Source organism: Cornus florida, unplaced genomic scaffold (genome assembly GCF_030987335.1).
Source record: "Cornus florida cultivar Cherokee Brave unplaced genomic scaffold, ASM3098733v1 CherokeeBrave_3.0.0_Hap2_Chr08, whole genome shotgun sequence".
Taxonomy (NCBI): domain Eukaryota; kingdom Viridiplantae; phylum Streptophyta; class Magnoliopsida; order Cornales; family Cornaceae; genus Cornus; species Cornus florida.
Window position 1 is genome coordinate 37,217,873 of NW_026775578.1, and position 10,773 is coordinate 37,228,645.

Genomic DNA, 10,773 nt, shown 5'->3' on the forward strand with positions numbered 1-10,773 from the left:
ACTCGTTTAAACTCGTTAATGTTCGTGAACACGAACTCGTTTAGGCTCGTTAAATAAATACATATATTAGATATTATATATATATATATATATATATATATATATATATCTTTAATTTTATTATAACTTAAGTACTAAAATAAATAAAATAATGTAAACATTATCTCTTCACAATCTCCTTGATTCTCTAAGTGTTGACACGTGCAATTTCCATCACTCTTAACCTTTTTTTGTATTCTTTTCATTTCTTTTGCATTCTCTAGGTAGTCAGTCACTTTATTGTTTATACCAATTAGACGAAATTGTGAAGAGCAAGTGAAGACCAAGAGAGGCAGAGACCAACGAAAAACCAGAGGGCAAACATAAAAAAAATTATATCATCTGTGCAGTCTTCCTCTCTTTCAAAGAGTCCATTGAAGATCAAAGTTCAGTGGAAGGTAAAACATCTGTAGGGCTCTCTCTTGGTGTCTCAAGGCATCACTGAAAATTGGGGCTTGATCTTTGCCTTCAGTAAGAAGTCCTATTTTGTTTTTGCTGTTTTAATGTTTAGGTATTACATATCATACTTTTAATTCTGAACTTGTGAAATTGTATTATAAGTATTGTAAGTTCAGACTTCTCTTATAAAAACAATTAGCTTTGATTTGATAATTGGCTGGAAGTCGAGCCATTTTTCCATGATAGTGCATACTGTTTGTTGTTGCATGTGGATTATAATTAATTGAGTTTGATTTTTATTTATTTTTGTTAAACTAGCCGAGCTGAGTTTTTAATATTAAGACGAGCCCGAACCCGAGCTCAATTTTTTGAGCTCATCACGAGCCCGAGCCCATAAACAAACGAGTCGAGCCCGAGCAGACCCAAGCTAGGCTCAGCTCATTTGCAGCCCTACACAACAGACTTGAACAAAAAGGGTTTTTTGCATTACTCTTGAACAATGGGTTTCCGTGAACTAAATCCTCATCTGTCATCTCTTTGAATTCAAATGATACAGTAATTTAAGAGAGAGAGACATAAGAGATTCAATCAAATACAAGGTAGCACTAAAGAAAAGACTGTTAGGTAGATGAAATCCTAAGAAGTGTCCGTTACAAGAAGATAAACTCTTTCTCACAAAACCCTTAGAAATTGATGAATTGTTGAAATGATATAGTAAAACAATTTTCTTTTCAAATTTTGAAATGCAAAGATGATGAGATTTCATTTGGGATTTCAAAGTTCATTCTCATACCATCTTCGGGCATCACATGCAAAACCTCATAGTGAAACTCGAAGACAAATAGACATATACAAATATATACACAATATCCAGTCTTTGAAGAGTGTTGATTCGGAGCAATGCCATGTACTGAGGTAAGAACCAATATAACCACAACCATGACTAGTCATTTTTAATTGTTAAAAACAATGATTTTCTATTAAAATTTTACAACACAAAAGAAAATCCCATGACCAACCACATTTGTTTGTCAGGATATTCAACAGGGTAACAACTATATCAGCTAGACCATTCATCAAACAGTTGGACTACACAAGTTGATGCATAATTAATTTCTCTCCCCACCAATATAAACCAACAAACTACCAAATTTCAGAACAGTTCAAACCCATTCATCTGATTGAAAAACTAATTCAAATTTCGAAAATTAAATTAAAAATGAAACAAAGACACTGCAAAATTAAGAAATTCCTGTTTAGTAGGCAAATTTAAGCTTACATAAGTTATGGGATTCAAACCTATGCTTCCTTGTCTAAAACAACTTCGTCGGAATTGGGAAAACTGTTAATCAGCACTGAATCTGCAGGACGGGCTTCTTCTCCGGCGTTCACGAGCTTTTCCATGTCATTTAACCTTGTCCTGACAACTTGAGTAACCAGAACTGCAAGAGAGAGATAGAGTAGAGGACAAAGCATTTTAGAGAGAGAGAGTACAGAGAGAGAGTGTTAGAGAGAGAAGGGAGAATACCGGCGGCAGTTCCGAAGGCCCACACCCAGAGGATCTTCACGCCGGGGGCTTTGTCACTCAGCATTGCTCTGACGACTGACACCGTGTCTTCGGCTATTCTCAAACTTGAATTCTGTATTCATGAGTATTTTTTCAGTCATATAATTTATTTATTTATTTTTTTTGCGGTACTTTATGTAAAAATGAAAGTGAATAAATAGATTTTTTTTTTTTTTTTTCTGAAGAGAAGAAGTGTTGCTCTGTATATGTTAGATTATGTTAGTAGGCCTAGATATTCTAAACTTTACTATAGACTTTTTATCCTATTAGAATGTGAGGCATCTGCGATGGTCATCATCAACTATTGGATCAAAATCCTTTAAAGACATGTAGTATTAAGTTACTTTGAATTTTTAGTTCGAAATTTTTTATTCATTGTTAAAGGAGAAATTAGATGGCCTTGGATCCATTAATACTTAGTTGTCCAGTACAATCTTAACCATCATTAAGAAAAATGAATTCACGAGAAAGTAATAACATATAACAGAGATATATTTATAATAATTTTGATTGAATCGAACCATCTTATGAATAATAATACATATTAAAATGTATCATTTACCAAAAGTTGTTATTCTCTTGGGTAAGTGATTTTTTTTTTTTTTTTTTTTTTTTTTTTTTTTTTTTTTTTTTTTTGTCAAAGTAAAATGTGTATGCACAATTCAAGTGGATCCCATTATTTGAAGAATGTGAAAATTTAATGAGTACATAAATTATTTCTATACATGAGCATATAAATATTCACCCCATAGAAACAATGGGAGTCGAAATTCGACAATATATATATTAGTTCTCATAACACAATACTTGAACGCCTGATTTATTACTTCTAATTCCTTACTAATCACAAATTCATCAATTTCAAAAATCATTAATTAAAAGTTAATTTGGGAAAATTGGGGTGAAATTAAAATATAGAACGTACAAGAGGTACAATATTCACAGCACATACTTTCAAAAAATCCACTATACATCACATTATATAAATAACTTTTCAAATAAAAATTTGAAATATGTTTAGCTAACAAACCATTAACAACGTTAACTAAAACATGAATGTAAACCTGAATCAAATGTTGTAAAGCTAAAAGCAAATAAGATGATTCCAAAAGTAAGAGATTTCATGACAATTGTGGTGTGATATATCAAAATACACTCTCTCTCTTAACGGGCGGGCTTTCATTACCTTGTGATTCATCACAGTCATCACGCTTTCTCTTCAGAGTATTATTTTTGTCTTCCACTGCAGCTGCTTCATCCCTCCATTTTTTCACGTCTTCCTCGCACACTAGATGGAATCCCCACTTCTTTGGCGGCAAACTCCTTAAACCAATCACCGGATCAAGAGAGTAAACCTCAAGTTGGCACCATTCGTTTGGATTCCGATCCCCCTCCAAACGGGATGTGTTGGATAATAGCTCAGTGTGATATGTTCGGAATCAACGTTAGTCTTTGTGGAAATCCAACAGTTACCAATAATAGTACATGGTCTATTATTATTAAGGGCTACCAAATGCAAAAGCAGACGAATAGGTAAGTTTGTAGTTGCGAAGTCAAAAACAGCACACACAGCAATCCCAATGTATCTCTCGTTCCACCAATCTGGAGGCAGTTGCAGATTGGAAGTACCCAAATTCTGATGGCTGAACAATTCTGGTATATCTCTTCCGGGTAAAAGAATACTAAAACCAGAATTTACAACACGGGGCCTCTGTACCAACAAAACATGTCATTTGTTCATACATATACATGTTCATATATATATATATATATAGAAAGAGGGAGGGAGCCTAACCTGAAACAGAAATCGCAGCGACACATCAATCGCATTTCCATTCCAATTATTCTCAAACAACTTAAAGCAATTAGTGAATATGACCCTCTGCAGTGCTCTCTTTGTTGACAGATCTCCAACGCTTACTAATGATTGACAATCATCTGCCAATAATTTAAGAATGGGTGATGGATGCTTTGGTAATGCTTCTAGCCTCCTGCAGCCTACTAACTTGAGGGTTTCAAGTTGAGAAAGCAGGGAGATGCTTGCATGTAAACTCTGATGGCTGAACAATTCTGGAATCTCTCTTCCGGGTAAAAGAATACTAAAATCAGAATTTAAAACACAGGGCCTCTGTACCAACAAAACAACATGTCATTCAATCAGACACATACACATACACATACACGTTCATATATATATATATATATAGAAAGAGGGACGGAGCCTAACCTGAAACAGAAATCTCAGCAACACATCAATCGCATTTCCATTCCATTTATTCTCAAACAACTTAAAGCAATTAGTGAATATGACCCTCTGCAGTGATCTCTTTGTTGACAGATCTCCAATGCTTACTAATGATTGGCAATCATCTGCCAATAATTTAAGAATACGCGATGGAAGCTTTGGTAATGCTCTAGCCTCTTGCAGCCTACTAACTTGAGGGTTTCAAGTTGAGAAAGCAGGGAGATGCTTGCAGGTAAACTAACAAAATTGTTTCTGCTTAAATTTAACTTCGTCAAAGAGGATAAGCTGCCAAGGTCACTGGGAATCCCTCCTTCAGACAGATTGCAATCACTAAGATCAAGTTTTGTTAAGGAATTCAAACCTGTTAAAGAAGGAAGCACCAAACATAGAGAATCTTCACATTTTCTTGGTAAAAACCAAGATGAAAAAAATGACTCAGATATTTTTCCCTTGCACCCACTGAGGGACAAGACTTTGAGGTCTTCCAAAAGATTAATGGAGGATGGTAGTTGTTTGATAGCAGTTTTGTTTGTGTGAAGCTCCTCTAAACACTTTATATTTCCCAGGTCGTCTGACAATTCCTCAAGTTTTGAGCAGCCACAGAGAGAGAGAGTTTTTAGACAGCTCAACTTACAAATAGTTCTTGGAAGACTCGTAAGGTATTTGCATTCACTCAAATCCATCAAAGTAAGGCTAGTGAGCTGTTCAATTGACGAGGGCAGTTCTTTTATGGTTGTCCTATCCAAATAAAGTTCTGATAGACATTCCATGTTCACCAATATTTCCAGAAACTTTTCTAATTTGGAACATCCAGAGAGGATGAGAGTTTTTGGACATCTCAACCTACAAATGGTTCTTGGAAGACTTGTAAGCCTTTTACATTCACTCAAATTCATCAAAGTAAGGCTAGTGAGATGTTCAATTGACGGGGGCAATTCTTTTATGGCAGTTCTATCCAAATAAAGTTCTGATGAACATACCATATCCCCCAAGATTTCTGGACTCTTTTCTAATTTCAAGCAGCCTGATAGAATAAAAGTCTCAAGAGATTCCATGTGAATAACATTCGGAAATCTCTTCAGATTTTTGCAGTCTTTCAAACTTAGAAAAACAAGCCTTTTCAGAACTCCAATGGATGGGTGAACCTCTACCAAACTTGTAAAATCCTCAAGAATCAGTGTCTCCAGATTTGGAATAACTGTGAAGTCCGGGGTCCTAAACAGCCTATGGGAGTGACCAAGGTTGATGACTTTCAACTTGGTCAGAGGCTGTTGAAAAAAATGAAAAATATTAGAATAATTGGCTCGCATGAACACGACAGTATATTCAAGAAAGTTAAAATATATAATATTGATCAGACCTTTATTGTCTTCCAAAGTTGTTTAATGCTGCTATAACACATGCTCAGTTCAACAAGATTCTTTGCCTGAAAACTTGCTGGCAGACACTCTGAAGGGTATGCATGCCAATCAAGACACCGCAACTCATTTGGAAGATGTGCAGGGCCTTTACTGAACTCTGCATTGTGTACTTTGAATAGCCTCAGTTTCTTCATCTTTGTGAAGGCTTCAGAATTAAGGTCAACAACGTCTGGTTCAGGCAATTCCAAGCATATGGCTTCAACTTTTTCCGTCCCCTAACAACTGAGAGGACAAAGCAGAAGATACAAGATAAAATCTCAGTTAGGTTTACAAAATGTGGCTTCTTCAATAAATTGTTTGTTAGTAAAAAGACTGATTTTGCACAAGCTATCTTACTGTATTGTCTGTCAACGCATAACAAACATCCTCTCGAAGCCACAACCTGCTACGTTTCCAAGACTCTTCAGATTCTTGACAAACAATATACCAACCCATTTCTTGTATCAAATCATGCATCCAAAACTGATTGCCTGAAATAGTTATGAGAGACTTTTCAATAAGAACAGGAATTCCACTCCCCGGGCAGAAGCCGCAACTGTCGAGTATTCTTGTTACAAGACACTCGTGTTTCCCTTTGAAGAAACATGCAATATCAAGGAAAATTTCCTTCTCCATTTCATCCAGTCCGTCGAAACTGATTTTAAGCACTCGAAGAATTTCTTTGTTAGGAATTTTGTGCAACTTAATCAATGTGCTTTTCCACTCATCCGTTTTTCTACCATATAGAAAAGAACCCAAAATTGTAAGAGCTAATGGAAGGCCACCAGCATAATCTACTATCTGGTTTGAGAGCTCCAAATAACCTTCAGAAGGAAAACTTTGTTTGAAGGCTTTCAAAGAAAGGAGCTGGATAGCTTCATCTTCATTCAATGCCTCAACTGTGTGACTCTCATTCACTCCATGAGCAGTTAACAAATGTTTATCTCTTGTCGTTATGATGATTCTACTCCCAACGCCAAACCAACCATGCTCTCCAGCTATTGTATCTAGTTGCTCCTGTTTATCCACATCATCAACAACGACAAGAACCCTTTTAAAACGTAGTCTGGATATTATTATGTTTGCTCCTCTAACAGTATCGGTTATATTTATATTACTCCCTATAAGGATTTCAGAAAGGAGTTGTTTTTGTAAAGCTTCCAAACCTTGTTCTTCTGAGATTTCTCTAACATTTGCAAGAAAGCAGCTACCCTCAAACTGATGATAGATCTGGTCATAAACAGCTTTTGCAACAGTTGTCTTTCCTATTCCCCCCATTCCTCATATTCCTATAAAACGAACCTCATCCAACCCTTCAGACAACAATGATTTCAGTCTCTCCACACGAGACTCTGTTCCAACCAGATATTGGGCAACAAGTGGAGATGTCCTGTTCAGCTTATTGAAAATCTCTTCAACTATTTGCACGATATATTTTTACTCATGCCTGTAGAGTTAAAATCATGACCATGTGGTAAGTTGAGAACTTGAAATTAATTATAATGAAATGAAGAAATGTTATGCAATTTTAGTTGAATTTTTATTGAATCTCCCCAATAGAAATATAAATGAACTGTAACGAGAAGCTGAAACAACTACAAATCTAAGCATATTGACACACATTTATGACATTCTACTATTCTAGGCAAGTTGCCTTGGTATATGACACGTGATATTTCACTTAGGATTCTAGGGTATCATTATTAAAAGTACTCCCAACTTTTTTTCTTTCATTTAATATTTATTTATTTTTTATCAACGTTGGTGGTGTTAAGCCTCTTATAGCAGCTCATATTTCACACCGAGTACATGCAGTTTCCTTGTCCCACATATACCAGACAATTACTAGGACATTCTCTAAAGATGGCTCAAAGGAAATTCAAACTTCTTCTAAGATGTGAGGTGAAAGACTTGGTTATGCCATCCTTTTTAGGATTATTTTCTTCGATTTGTTACTTTTAGCTGAAATAGTATTTTGGGAAAGCACATTTGCTGCAAAATAACCAAAATAGCCCTCTTTTGCCCAACATTTGAGCAACTTTTTTAAAGAATTGAAAGATCTTTTTAGATACTTGTTGAGTTTGAAATACTATCTGGGAATCTAGAAGTGCCAGCAGAATGGCATGCTTTTGGATAAAATAAAAGTTATCCAAATGTTAATCTAGAAATTCAAATGTAAATTGATTTCATATAAGAGATAATTGAGTTTAAGTGACATGAAGAAATAGTATTTGTAAAGGAGGATTTCGAACATGTGAAGAAAAAATAATTTACCATAGATATCAAATCATCGAGGCACTGGTTTGCTACAAACAAGTAACATATAGTTTTTGGTTTATGCTATTTTGATTTTTTTTCCCTTCTGATTTTACTTTCTTTTTTAACACACAGGATGTTAACCGATTATATTTAAAACAGGCTAATTGTCACAAGGGTCTTGTCCCACATCGGATACGGATGGGGAAGGTCTTTGGCTTATAAGGGTAGGTATGAAGTACCACCTAAAAGCTTTAAGTTTTGAATTGGATGGTAAGAGCAGATCTGTTACAAGTGATATCAAAACATGCCTGGTCCAATCTTATTTTAAGTACATAAAAATAAAGGGTTAATTACTCTGAACACCCCTAGGCGCCTCTCAGAGGTACAAGTCGTCGGATTGTAGTGGTAAAATTTCCAAACTACCATCTCTAGTACAACTATTGTATGTGTCATGCTAACCTAAGCAACTCAAATAAAAAGATAAAAATGGCCTTGCCCACTTACACCATCTCTTGCACTCAACCACTTGCACTCAACCACCACCACCTCTCATGTTCTCTCTTCTTCACCTCTCCACTGCTATATACATTTACTGTTATTAAAAATATATACACACATAGTACATGTTTGTGTATATGTAAAAACCTAAACACCCATGGATAATACTTGTGTCCTGCCCTAAGAGGACAAACATTGTCCTCACAAGTGATGTGGCCCAACAAAATTCCAGAACGTCTTAAAATATTATATGATAAAAAATAATAATAAGCAAAATTGGCCACTTTTTAACGGGTTAATGGGTAGAACCTAGAAAGCATGAATACTCCTACGAAGGAGTTGTATTCGTGTTGTGTTCGTGTCAGATACCTATACTTTACGAACACTACGCGAACACCTACGCGTCCGTAATTGAAAATTAAATTTTATTATTTTGGATACTTAGCCAAGAATTCTGGACACTTCTCTTGACACTTCCTAGACACTTGACTGACACTTTTCGACATTTTTAACAAGAGTCTTTTATACACAAATACATGTAGTGTAAGATGCCCGGTAATCTTAAAAATAATATGAACACGTTCTAAATTGTTCAACTTTTATACATGTTTATATACATGTAGTATATACATGTTTATATACATAATCCATCCTTTCTCTCCTGGTAATCGGAATACCCACTTGAATATGTAAAAAATAAATAGTGAAACACAATATAATTACGAGAGAAGTGAATTTGCGATAATTACCCGTTTGCTGTATCCGGAACACTATATCCGCTTATATTTGCTGCTTCAACCAGAGCTGTCTTCCACCTCTGCACTTTCTCCATGTTCCCGCTGAAAGCTTTCTCATGAATCTCAAAGGCTGATCCAAAGCTCCCTGTTTGTTTCCTTACTTCCGAAGGATCCACATCATAGAACACTGGCACCACCGTCTGCCCCATCGTCTTCTGGCATTCCACGATTTTCACGAGTTCATCCAAACACCACTTGGAGGAAGCATAGTTTTTGGAGAAGACGATGAGAGAGAACCTCGATCTTCGATGGCTTTCAGTAGTGATGGTGAAATGTCTTCTCCTCTTATGAGTTGTTCGTCGTCTTTGAAGGTGTGGATTCCTCTCTGAGACAAAGCAGCTAACAGGTGGTCTACAAAGTTCTTGCGAGTGTCTTCACCTCTAAAGCTCAGGAATACTTCACAATTCCATTTAGGGGTAGAAGTATACACAGTGTGCGCGCTCGTGGAAGCCATTGGGAACCAAAAAGCTTGTGATTTTGTGAAGAATTTGAAGGGTAGAAGGAGCGCTTGAATGCTAGAAATTGATTGGTATTTGTATATAGTGAGTGAGTGAGTGAGTGATATATATAAGCAATTCGTGGAAAAAATAAAACTATTGATTAAAGTCGATATGTATCGCCCACTGGTGATTATTTTTTTCGACTTGACTTTTCATTGCTTTCACACCCCAGAACGAAAAAAGAGCGCGACAGAGAAGCCAGAATGGACTGACAAACAAGCACAATGCCAGTGGGCAATACATATCGACTTTAATCAATAGTTTTACTTTTTCCACGAAATTGCTTATATATATATATATATGGGGTGTGAAAGCAATGGAAAGTCAAGTCGAAAAAAATAATCACCAAATTTTTTTTCTTTTGGTAAGTAATCACCAAAATTTATTTTCCGTTAATAATCATAAATTGAATTTTTTTTAAAAAAATATTTCTCTTTTCTTTATAAAGTGAAGAACTACGGCGCTGAAACAAACTATTGATTAATTATCGAGTCAATAATCAATTTTACACGCTTTCTTCTGTTGTCACTTTCCCAAAAATTTCAAAATTTTAAATCGTGTTTGATAAAATAATTTTGCGTTTCATTTTTTTTAATGTCAAGCCAAACAATAAGAACAGAGTAAAAAGAAAAAAACAAGAACATAAATGCATCATCCTACAATCAATTATAAGTCTAGTTGTTATTCTTAAATCTTCATAATTTAGTTTTTACAATTCAAGTATAATAATCCATTATAAAGGGTGTTTATTTTATTCATAATATTTTTATTTATAAATTATTTTGTACCTAGACAAACATAAATACAGTAAAACTAATTTACTCTCTGCATGCAACAAGTCAAGATAAAGAGAAAGATAAAACGTGTAGCCTCGTTGCAATTTTCTTGAACATTGATAGTGGACTTGGGGGGCCAAATTAGGTTGTCTATTGATTATGATTTATTTTAGTTTACTTTACTTTTTTGACAAAATATATTGGGACCAAGAAACATTAAATAATGTATAATGTTATTTTATTTTGTCACTGCAACTTTTTTTTGACAACCAATAGATCATATCATACCATAG

General features: G+C 35.1%; 1 pseudogene; it reads right to left on the minus strand.

The window, feature by feature from the left end:
- Positions 1 to 1,616: 1,616 nt before the first annotated feature.
- LOC132270058 (disease resistance protein Roq1-like) lies at positions 1,617 to 9,947 on the minus strand (annotated as a pseudogene).
- Positions 9,948 to 10,773: the final 826 nt, after the last annotated feature.